At 41.7% G+C, this 12,648-nt stretch overlaps 1 protein-coding gene across 2 annotated transcripts in view; it reads left to right on the top strand.

Annotated features, from left to right (window-relative positions):
• The window catches only part of KIRREL1 (kirre like nephrin family adhesion molecule 1), a 330,948-nt gene that overhangs the window by 80,527 nt on the left and 237,773 nt on the right, over positions 1-12,648 (top strand). The window lies entirely within an intron of this gene.

Genomic DNA, 12,648 nt, shown 5'->3' with positions numbered 1-12,648 from the left:
ATTAGATTGTTGTAACTAGTGCTATGTATGGTAGGTACTATTAGTCAAGGGTTAATGGTTGTTGGTACCCCTATGGTCCAAAAGGAATGGTAGTAACCCCAAAAAATGATATAGTGCTATATATAGGTGGTAGGTACTCCATTAGTCAAGGGTTAATGTTAGGTACCCCTACGAATAAAGGGAATGGTGGTACCCTAATAGAGCACTGTAAATAGTGCAATATGTGGTAGGTACCCCAATAGTCAGGAAGATGTACTAGGTACCCCATTAGATCGCTGTAAACCGTGCTATATATGGTAGGTACCCTATTAGTAAAAAATGAATGCTAGGAATCTCTATGGTCCAAAAGGGATGATGGTACCCCAATAGTCAAGGGGTGCCGCTATAGTCAGGGGTGAATCATCCCCCTCCTCCATAGTCTCATAGCCCCTGATACAATACAAGAGATGATAGAAGAAAGCAGCATGTATGTGAACTGTGTCGTATAGACCGTATACTCTCCGGGAGCTCTGAATCGAGAGACAAGGATTGTAGAAGAAACAGATGTGTCACTTGTTCCCTCGCCTCTGGCTCCGGGGAGGGGGGGCTCCATGGCTCCTCCAGTGCTGGGTTGGCTCCTCCAGTGCCGGGTTGGCTCCTCCAGTGCTGGGTTGGCTCCTCCAGTGCTGGTTTGGCTCCTCCAGTGCCGGGTTGGCTCCTCCAGTGCTGGGTTGGCTCCTCCAGTGCTGGGTTGGCTCCTCCAGTGCCGGGTTGGCTCCTCGCAGTGCCGGGTTGGCTCCTCCAGTGCCGGGTTGGCTCCTCCAGTGCCGGGTTGGCTCCTCCAGCGCCGGGTTGGCTCCTCCAGTGCTGGGTTGGCTCCTCCAGTGCTGGGTTGGCTCCTCCAGTGCTGGGTTGGCTCCTCGCAGTGCCGGGTTGGCTCCTCCAGTGCTGGGTTGGCTCCTCGCAGTGCTGGGTTGGCTCCTCGCAGTGCCGGGTTGGCTCCTCCAGTGCTGGGTTGGCTCCTCGCAGTGCCGGGTTGGCTCCTCCAGTGCTGGGTTGGCTCCTCGCAGTGCCGGGTTGGCTCCTCCAGTGCTGGGTTTGCTCCTCGCAGTGCCGGGTTGGCTCCTCACGGTGCGGGGCTCAGACGAGCACATTTTGGTTTTTACCGGTTGTGCTGGGGGCAGAACCGCAGACATAGGGAGAGGGATGAGTGTGCAGTGAGTCAGGACTACCAGAGTTAACCCTCCTGATGTCACGGCCATCTCTGTAGAGACATACGTAGATGAAGTGATGGATCAGGAGGGGGTTAAGGGATCTGCTGCTGCTGCAGAACCTCCTGAATCCAGTGCCTTAGCCCGCTCGGCCACGCTACACCCACACGTTGCAGATCCCCCCTTGCAGAGCTGTCAGTCTCTTCTTGACTTGTTGAATGGATCTTGATGGAGGGGATTCCCAGGAGCTGGCGCAGCACCCATGTGACTGGGGCCGTCAATCTCGCCTCTACTTGTTGAGCGATGACAGACAGCTCTGCTTCCCAAGAGGCTCTGCAGTAGATGAGAGGCATTGTGTGTGGAATGGACTTGGACGCCATCCATTGTAACGTCAAGAAGAGTTGACTGCGCGTATTGTGGATTTGCCCTGGTTGCTGCAGCTCATTCATACTCCACGCAGAGCTGCTGTTTTGTGTTTTCAGCACAGTGTATTAACACCTCACCTGCCGGGGGTGGGGGGGTGGGGGGAGAGATGCCAGGGATGGAAAAAAGACACAAGTTCATGAAGTTCAACCTCTGAAATGTAAAGTGCTGTGGAATATGTTGGCTTTATATATAGTTTATTACTATTCAGGTTGTGTTGATCCAGAAGTAGTCCAACCATAATCCTTGTGAAGTTGAAAACCTTCGTGTACCACATCTTGCCAAATCCCAGATACTGTGATAGTAACGGGAAGTGGTGGAAGAGGGAAAGAAGCGCCGAGAGAGTCTTCCTTCCTCAATATAATATCAAAGGGGAAGTTTCCAAATTGGTACATGTCTACCCCCCCACCCCCCAGATGTGCCTCCTCTCCATACAAGTTCATGAAGTTCAACCTCTGAACTGTAAAGTGCTGTGGAATATGTTGGCCCTGTATATAGATTATTATTACTATTCAGGCTGTGTTGATCCAGAAAAAGTAACACCATAATCCTTGTGAAGTTGGGATGGCAAGAGAACAGATCTGATAGTAACGGGAAGTGGAGGGAGAGGGAGGGAAGTGCCGAGAGAGTCTTCCTTCCTCAATATAATATCAAAAGGGGTGGCACATGTCCACCCCCCCCCCCCCCCCCCCCCCCCCCGATGTGCCTCCTCTCCATACAAGTTCATGATCAACCGCCTCTTCTTACTTGTACCCTCTGAACTGTAAGGTTCTGTGCAATATGTTTGCTCTGTATACAGATTATTATTCAGGTTGTGTTGATCCAGAAGAAGTCCAACCATAATCCTTGTGAAGTTGGGGTGGCAAGAGAATAGATCCCTCTGCCCAGTCCCAGATACTGTGATATTAACAGGAAGTGGAGGAAGAGGGAGGGAACCACTGAGAGAGTCTTCCTTCCACAATATAATATCAAAGGGGGAAGTTTCCAAACTGGTACATGTCCGCCCATTCCCCACCTCTCACCCCCAGATGTGCCTTCTCTCCATACAAGTTTATGAAGTTTGACCTCTTCTCATGTGTACTCTCTGAACGGTAAAATGCTGTGGAATATGTTGGCTCTGTATATAGATTATTACAATTCAGGTTGTGTTGATCCAGAAGCAGTCCAACCATAATCCTTGTGAAGTTGAGGTGGCACCAGATTAAAACTCTTGTGTGCCACATCTTGCCAAATCCCAGATACTGTGATAGTAACGGGAAGTGGTGGAAGAGGGAGGGAAGCGCCAAGAGAGTCTTCCTTCCTCAATATAATATCAAAGGGGGAAGTTTCCAAACTGGAACACATCCGCTCCCAGATGTGCCTCCTCTATATGAAGTTCATCCTCATCCTACGTGTACCCTCTGAATTCTAAAGTGCTGTGGAATATGCTGGTGCTGTATATCAATTATTACTAAGACTGTGTTGATACAGAACTTGTGGGGGGGGGGGGGGTTGCGGTACAAGAGAATAGTTCCCTCTGTCCAATCCCAGAATCCCAGATACTGTGATATTGGAGGAAAAGGGAAGGAACCACCGAGAGAGTCTTCCTTCCACAGTATAATATCAAAAGGGGAAGTTTCCAAATTGGTACATGTCTTCCCCCGGATGGGCCTTCTCTCCATGTCCTCTACACTTCTGCAGAAGGCCAAATTGCTGTCTCTGGAAAACTCAGACTCCCACGTTATTCTCCATGTCCACTGAGACAGTCTTCCTTCCACAATATAATATCAAAGGGGGAAGTTTCCAAACTGCTACTTGTCCACCCCCAGATGTGCCTCCTCTCTATATCCTCTCCACTTCTGCAGAAGGCCACATTGCTGGCTCTGGGAAACTCAGACTCCCACGTTATTCTCCATGTCCACCGAGAGAGTCTTCCTTCAACAATATAATATCAAAGATGGAAGTTTCCAAACTGGTTCATGTCCACCCCCAGATGTGCCTCCTCTCCATGTCCTCTCCTCTTGTGCAGAAGGCCACATTGCTGGCTCTTGTAAACTCAGACTTCTACGTCATTCTCCGTGTCCACCGAGAGAGTCTTCCTTTCACAATATAATATCAAAGGGGGAAGTTTCCAAACTGGTACATGTCCGCCCCCTAATGTTCCTCCTCTCCGCTTCTGCAGAAGGCCACATTGCTGGCTCTGGGAAACTCAGACTCTCACATTATTCTCTGTGTCCACCGAGAGAGTCTTCATTCCACAATATAATATCAAAGAGGGAAGTTTCCAAACTGGTTCATGTCCACCCCCAGATGTGCCTCCTCTCCATGTCCTCTCCTCTTGTGCAGAAGGCCACATTGCTGGCTCTGGGAAACTCAGACTCCCACGTTATTCTCCGTGTCCACCCTCAAACACAGCTGGCGGCTTCCTTAGCCTCTTGCAACATCAGTGCTGAGCCGCTGCTTGTGCCATGGCGGGAGGGGGGGGTGGGGGGGGGGGAGGGGGTCACACAGTGCGCGGCTCGACAAAAAAGAACCTCTTACTATCCAGTTTTCCAGTTGCATTGTGTTCATTGTGGTGGATAATCCTGCCTGTATAATTATATTGTGCCTAACATGGAAGCTTGTTTTTTTTTTTTTATTACTACTTGACCCAAGAGCTTGCAATCTGCAATGGCTGTGTAGTATGGATAGTGTTCACTAAGGTTCACATGACTCTTTTAGTTTGGGTTGGATTATACTGAAGATCTGGCCACTGGTTGGCTACCAACCTGTAACTCAGCTACAAGGCTGCCCTGGTACCTGTGACACCTACATCAGTGTTTCCCAAAAGGCGTGCCTCCAGCTGTTGCAAAACTACAACTCCCAGCATGCCCGGACAGCCTTCGGCTGTCCGGGCATGCTGGGAGTTGTAGTTTTGCAACAGCTGGAGGCACACCTTTTGGGAAACACTGCATTACAGGTAGTAGCATAATTAGCAGTATTATAGTAGTAATGTATAGGAGCAGTATTATAGTAGTTATATTCTTGTATATAGGGGGCAGTATTATAGTAGTTATATTATTGTACATAGGAGGCAGTATTATAGCAGTTATATTCTTGTATATAGGAGGCAGTATTATAGTAGTTATATTCTTGTATATAGGGGCAGTATTATAGTAGTTATATTCTTGTATATAGGGGCAGTATTATAGTAGTTATATTCTTGTATATAGGAGCAGTATTATAGTAGTTATATTCTTGTATATAGGAGCAGTATTATAGTAGTTATATTCTTGTATATAGGAGCAGTATTATAGTAGTTATATTCTTGTATATAGGGGCAGTATTATAGTAGTTAAATTCTTGTATATAGGAGCAGTATTATAGGAGTTATATTCTTGTATATAGGAGCAGTATTATAGTAGTTATATTCTTGTATATAGGAGCAGTATTATAGTAGTTATATTCTTGTATATAGGAGGCAGTATTATAGTAGTTATATTCTTGTATATAGGAGGCAGTATTATAGTAGTTATATTCTTGTATATAGGGGCAGTATTATAGTAGTTATATTCTTGTATATAGGGGCAGTATTATAGTAGTTATATTCTTGTATATAGGAGCAGTATTATAGTAGTTATATTCTTGTATATAGGAGCAGTATTATAGTAGTTATATTCTTGTATATAGGAGCAGTATTATAGTAGTTATATTCTTGTATATAGGGGGCAGTATTATAGTAGTTATATTCTTGTATATAGGGGGCAGTATTATAGTAGTTATATTATTGTACATAGGAGGCAGTACTAAAGTATTGGAAGCTGAAATCTCTTTTGATGCTAAAAGTAAAAGACTTGATAGCAAAAGTTCACTAGGGCACAAGTGATGCCAAGGTGCCAGTAAGGGATGTGGTATAACACACTGTAACAAACCCGCCTGGGTTCTGGTTGGGATGAGTGGACTCCGTAGCTGTGGGCCATGGATGCGCACAATCTACACGACAATACCAGGATTAAACCTTCTTTTCCGCCTGGCAGGCTGGAGGGCTCAGGCTGGTATTATATGTTTTGCCAAAGCCTTTTAGTCACTGTCTGATAAAGTCGCCAACGTAGAGATCCTGCATCTGGCAGAGGATGCTGGGATTTGTAGTTATACACCAACCGCACGTACCGAGGCTTGGCATAGGTGATGCCTCCGGCTTTACGCCACCAGGATGAAAGATTCCCTCAGCTCCAGGGCTGAGTACAAAGCTGCAATTATGTCTAATGAAATCCATAGTGTGATCCGGGTGGCAGAGAAGGTGGCAGCAACCGGGCGGAGGGGAGAGGAGCCGCAGGAATAGCTATTGATTTCTTGTGTTTTGTACAGAGAGATGTATTGTAATGTCCAGGACAATCAGAGGCTGAAAAATGTAAATATGTCACCAGAAATGTATCATAGGGAGATCTGAGGTGTAAACCAGTCATCTACTGCCTGACACAGAAATATCCATTTATATATCTATATATCTATCTCACATTCTCTCATATCTATTTTAGTTATATTCTTGTATATAGGAGGCAGTATTATAGCAGTTATATTCTTGTACATAGGAGCAGTATTATAGCAGTTATATTCTTGTATATAGGAGCAGTATTATAGTAGTTATATTCTTGTATATAGGAGCAGTATTATAGTAGTTCTATTCTTGTATATAGGAGGCAGTATTATAGTAGTTATATTCTTGTATATAGGAGCAGTATTATAGTAGTTATATTCTTGTATATAGAAGGCAGTATTATAGTAGTTATATTCTTGTATATAGGAGGTAGTATTATAGTAGTTATATTCTTGTATATAGGAGGCAGTATTATAGTAGATATATTCTTGTATATAGGAGCAGTATTATAGCAGTTATATTCTTGTATATAGGAGCAGTATTATAGCAGTTATATTCTTGTATATAGGAGCAGTATTATAGTAGTTATATTCTTGTATATAGGAGCAGTATTATAGTAGTTAGATTCTTGTATATAGGAGCAGTATTATAGTAGTTCTATTCTTGTATATAGGAGCAGTATTATAGTAATTATATTCTTGTATATAGGAGCAGTATTATAGTAATTATATTCTTGTATATAGGAGCAGTATTATAGTAGTTATATTCTTGTATATAGGAGGCAGTATTATAGTAGTTATATTCTTGTATATAGGAGGCAGTATTATAGTAGTTATATTCTTGTGTATAGGAGGCAGTATTATAGTAGTTATATTCTTGTATATAGGAGGCAGTATTATAGTAGATATATTCTTGTATATAGGAGCAGTATTATAGCAGTTATATTCTTGTATATAGGAGCAGTATTATAGTAGTTATATTCTTGTATATAGGAGTAGTATTATAGTAGATATATTCTTGTATATAGGAGCAGTATTATAGTAGTTATATTCTTGTATATAGGAGTAGTATTATAGTAGTTATATTCTTGTATATAGGAGGCAGTATTATAGTAGTTATATTCTTGTATATAGGAGGCAGTATTATAGTAGTTATATTCTTGTGTATAGGAGCAGTATTATAGTAGTTATATTCTTGTATATAGGAGCAGTATTATAGTAGTTATATTCTTGTATATAGGAGCAGTATTATAGTAGTTATATTCTTGTATATAGGAGCAGTATTATAGTAGTTATATTCTTGTATATAGGAGCAGTATTATAGTAGTTATATTCTTGTATATAGGAGCAGTATTATAGTAGTTATATTCTTGTATATAGGAACAGTATTATAGTAGTTATATTCTTGTATATAGGAGCAGTATTATAGTAGTTATATTCTTGTATATAGGAGCAGTATTATAGTAGTTATATTCTTGTATATAGGAGGCAGTATTATAGTAGTTATATTCTTGTATATAGGAGAAGTATTATAGTAGTTATATTCTTGTATATAGGGGCAGTATTATAGTAGTTATATTCTTGTATATAGGAGCAGTATTACGGTATAGTAGTTATATTCTTGTATATAGGAGCAGTATTATAGTAGTTAGATTCTTGTATATAGGAGCAGTATTATAGTAGTTATATTCTTGTATATAGGAGCAGTATTATAGTAGTTATATTCTTGTATATAGGAGCAGTATTATAGTAATTATATTCTTGTATATAGGAGCAGTATTATAGTAGTTATATTCTTGTATATAGGAGGCAGTATTATAGTAGTTATATTCTTGTATATAAGAGGCAATTGTTATGTCAGCAGAAAATAACCTGGTAACACTGCTGATGCTGTATGTGAATTGAGCCAAGTCCCGGCTCCTTTGGGAGTAATGCAGATGAAGTGATCACAATGTGGATTTTCCTCTGTGACTTATATTATTTCCTATGGAAAGTAAATAGAAAAGAAAAAACGGTTATAAAAAATCTACAAAAACATCCGGACATCCTGCACAAAACATCATTGTAGACACCAACGCTATATGGTGTCAGATATCTGAGCTTGTCATGTGATACTGTCTGCTGAGCTGGTGTATCTAAGCTTGTATGTGACACATTTTGCAGGATCACTGTATCTAACCATATTCTTTTGTAATACTGTCTGTTGTGCTAATGTAAATAAACATATAAAGTGTTATAGTGTGTACTAAGTTAATGTATCTAAGCCTATTATGTGGGATACAGCATGCTGAGTATCCAAACATTTCATTTGTAATTATTTTGTAACTAAGTAGGTGTACCTAACTGTATAATAAGTGACACCACCTGCTGAGGTGGTGTATCTAAGCCTATAAGCTGTGATACTGCCTGCTTAGTCAGCGTATCTAAACGTATAATGTGTAACACTGTCTGCTGCCCCAGTATATCTACTCTTGTTTACAATGCTGCTTACTAAGTCTGTGTATCTAAGCCTATAAGAATTGACACTATCTGCTGAGTCGGTGTATCTAAGCCTACAAGGTGTGATATTCCCTGCACAGCTGGTGTATCTAAACTAATAATTTGTGATATTCTCTGCTGAGCCATGGTATCTAAGCTTATCATTTCCAATACTGTGCAATAGGTTGGTGTATCTCAGACACTGCCTGTTGTATCTAAGGCTATAATGTGTAATACTGCCTGCATAGAAAGTGTATCTAAGCCAATTATGTGTGGTAACAGTTGAGTCTGTATATCTAAGCCTATCAATTGTAATACTGTGTACTTGGGTGGTGTATTTAAGCCTATAATAAGTAATACTGTTTGCTTAGTTGGTGTATCTAAGCCCATAACGTGTGATACTCCCTGTTTAGTCTGTGTATCTACTCGTATAATGTTTGGTACCATATGCTAGGCCAGTGTATCTAAGTCTATGATTTATATTACTGCAGTGTTTTCCAACCAGGGTGCCTCCAGCTGTTGCAAAACTACAAATCCCAGCATGCTCGGACAGCCAACGGCTGTCCGGGCATGCTGGGATTTGTAGCTTTGCAACAGCTGGAGGCACCCTGGTTGGAAAACACTGTATTGTAGTTGGTGTATAGAAGCTTATGATGTGTGATACTGCCTGCTTAGCCAGTGTATCTAAGCCTATGATGTGTGATACTGCCTGCTTAGCCAGTTTATCTAAGCCTGTTATGTGTAATACTTTCTGTTTAGCCAGTGTATCTAAGCCTGTGATGTGTGATATTGCCTGCTTAGCCAGTGTATCTAAGCCTGTGATGTGTGATACTGCCTGCTTAGCCAGTGTATCTAAACCTGTGATGTGTGATACTGCCTGCTTAGCCAGTGTATCTAAGCCTGTGATGTGTGATACTGCCTGTATAGCCAGTGTATCTAAGTCTGTGATGTGTGATACTTCCTGTTTAGCCAGTTAAGATAATGATTCATGGTAACATCTATTGAGCCAGTGTATCTAAGCCTCATTTATAATACTGTGTACTGAGTTGGTATATAGAAGACCCTAACGGGTGACATTGTCTGCAGATGTGGCGTATCTAAGCCAGTGATATGTGATACTCCCTACTTAACTAGTGTATCTAAGCCTCATTTACAATACTGTGTACTAAGTTAATGTATGGAAGCCTGTAACGAGTGACATTGTCTGCAGAGCTGGCGTATCTAAGCCAGTGATATGTGATACTGACTACTGTACCGTTGTATCTAAGCCTATCCATTGTAAAGCTGTGCAATACTGTGTACTTAGTTGGAGTATTCTATGTAGTTGGGTCCTTTAAATATTAACCCCTTGTGCCCTGGGGACGTGTGCAGATGATGGGAGTAGACAGGGCCCCCTGCAGGGCAGTGATGCAGTAGGCTGGGGTAACAGCAGAGCTCTAGGTTGGGGGTCTCTACTGTTGGGGGTTGGGGGTCTTTACTATAAAGAATGATTTACTCCTTCTTAATGACTGTGCTGAATGCCGCTGTAACTGAGTCATGTACCCCGGGAGGGAATGTGGGGTTATGGGACATAGATACAGTGCGATATCCATGGTCTATAAAGGGTTAATGCAGTTTTTCCAAACCAGGGCGCCTCCGGCTGTTGCTAGACTACAACTCCCAGCATGCCCGGACAGCCGTTGGCTGTCCGGGCATGCTGGGAGTTGTAGTTTTGCAACAGCTGGAGACAACCTGGTTGGAAAACACTGGATTAATGTGACATTGTCTATGAAGGGTTAATGTGATGGGCCTAAGAGGAGGAGGAGGGGTGGAGGCGCTGTTTTTTCTTTTATTTAAAGCGGTGCGACACATCTGAGGAGGATCCTGAGAGGATAGAAATCCTGGGGGACCGACTGCAGAATACTCTGAACGTCCCGCCTCCTCTCATTACACCGCACACCGACTACTCACAAAGTCACAGAAAACTTTTCTCAAAGGAAATCGACATCAAACCTCTGGAAGGAGAGTGCAGCCCTAAAAAGCCTGTCCGGTATACTGATACTTGTAGTTCCACAACTGTATATATGTATATATAGTAGTTATACACCTCCCCCTTCAGCTCTATCTGTATACTGCTGCTATCTCTATGGAATCAGGATATATACAGTAGTAGTTTTACACCTCCTGTATACTTCTGCTGCTATTTCTATGGGATCAGGATATATAGTAGTAATACCCCTCACCTCCAGCTCTATCTGTATACTGCTGCTGCTATTTCTATGGGATCAGGATATATATAGTAGTAATACCCCTCACCTCCAGCTCTATCTGTATACTGCTGCTGCTATTTCTATGGGATCAGGATATATAGTAGTTATACAATTCCATCCTCCAGCTCTATCTGTATACTGCAGCTATCTCTATGGGATCAGGATATATAGTAGTAATACACCTCACCTCCAGCTCTATCTCTATGGAATCAGGATAAATATTTATACCTCTCCCCTCCAGCTCTATAGAATCAGTGTGTGTGTATGTATAATATATATAGTAGTTTTACAACTCCCCTCCAGCTCTATCTGTATACTGCCGCTGCTATTTCTATGGAATCAGGATATGTAGTAGTTATACCTCTCCCCTCCAGCTCTATAGAATCAGTGTGTGTATGTATAATATATATATAGTAGTTTTACAACTCCCCTCCAGCTCTATCTGTATACTGCTGCTATCTCTATGAGATCAGGATATATAGTAGTTATACACTTCCATCCTCCAGCTCTATCTGTATACTGCTGCTGCTATGTCAATGGCATCATAATATATATTAGATATACAACTTCCCTCCAACTCTATCTCTGTACTGCTGCTATGTATATGGCATCAGAATATATATTAAATATACACCTCCCCTTGAGCTCTATCTGTATACTGCTGCTATCTCTATAGAATTAGTATATATAGTAATTTTACACCTCCCCTCCAGCTCTATCTGTATACTGCAGCTATCTCTATGGGATCAGGATATATAGTAGTTATACAATTCCATCCTCCAGCTCTATCTGTATACTGCTGCTATCTCTATGGGATCAGGATATATAGTAGTTTTACAACTCCCCTCCAGCTCTATCTGTATACTGCCTCTGCTATTTCTATGGGATCAGGATATATAGTAGTTATACACCTCCCCTTCAGCTCTATATGTATACTGCTGCTATCTCTATGAGATCAGGATATATAGTAGTTATACACCTCCCCTCCAGCTCTATCTGTATACTGCTGCTATCTCTATGGGATCAGGATATATAGTAGTTATACACCTCCCCTTCAGCTCTTTCTGTATACTGCTGCTATCTCTATGAGATCAGGATATATAGTAGTTATACACTTCCACCCTCCAGCTCTATCTGTATACTGCTGCTGCTATGTCAATGCCGTCATAATATATATTAGATATACACCTCCCCTCCAACTCTATCTCTATACTGCTGCTATGTCTATGGGATCAGGATATATAGTAGTTATACACCACCCCCTTGAGCTCCATCTGTATACTGCTGCTATCTCTATGAGATCTGGATATATAATGGTTATATACCTCCCCTACAGCTCTATCTGTATACTGCTGCTATCTCTATGGGATCAGGATATATATAGTAGTTCTACACCTCTCCTCCGGCTCTATCTGTATACAGCTGCTGCTACCTCTATTAGATCAGGAAATATAATATACACCTCCCCTGAGACTGTATTCACACATTGCATTTTTGGCAGGTTTTATCTGTTTTTACCATGAATAAAATATCTACAAAGTGCAGTAACAGTGCGACATGTGAACACAGCCTGAAGACTTAAAATCTAAATAAAACAATTCAGTTGTGGTTAAAGGTCAAACACTTTCCCCTCATGGGAAAATATTTCTCTACTAATGAACTTTAAATACAAAAAAAAGTATCAAAACTGCACATAATGTGAACTGACACCAACCCACTTGTGAGTCTCAACAGTTTAAGCTTCTGGAAATCATTTCTGTTTTGGATCAGTATGGCTGTAAACCCCATGCCAGCTAAAACAGGTAAGCACAAGGCATACACAAGAACCTCTCCATTATTCACGACTAATAGCCTTTTCTTCGTAATAATAGAGTGCTTTTTTAATCCTGGTGGAGGTTCCCTTTAAGCCAGCAGTTGTGTATACAGTATTTTATGCTGTTGTGTCACCTTCTTGCTTTCTCATTTTCCACACA

Source organism: Hyla sarda, chromosome 11 (genome assembly GCF_029499605.1).
Source record: "Hyla sarda isolate aHylSar1 chromosome 11, aHylSar1.hap1, whole genome shotgun sequence".
NCBI lineage: Eukaryota > Metazoa > Chordata > Amphibia > Anura > Hylidae > Hyla > Hyla sarda.
This window is presented reverse-complemented; position numbering and strand designations above follow the sequence as displayed.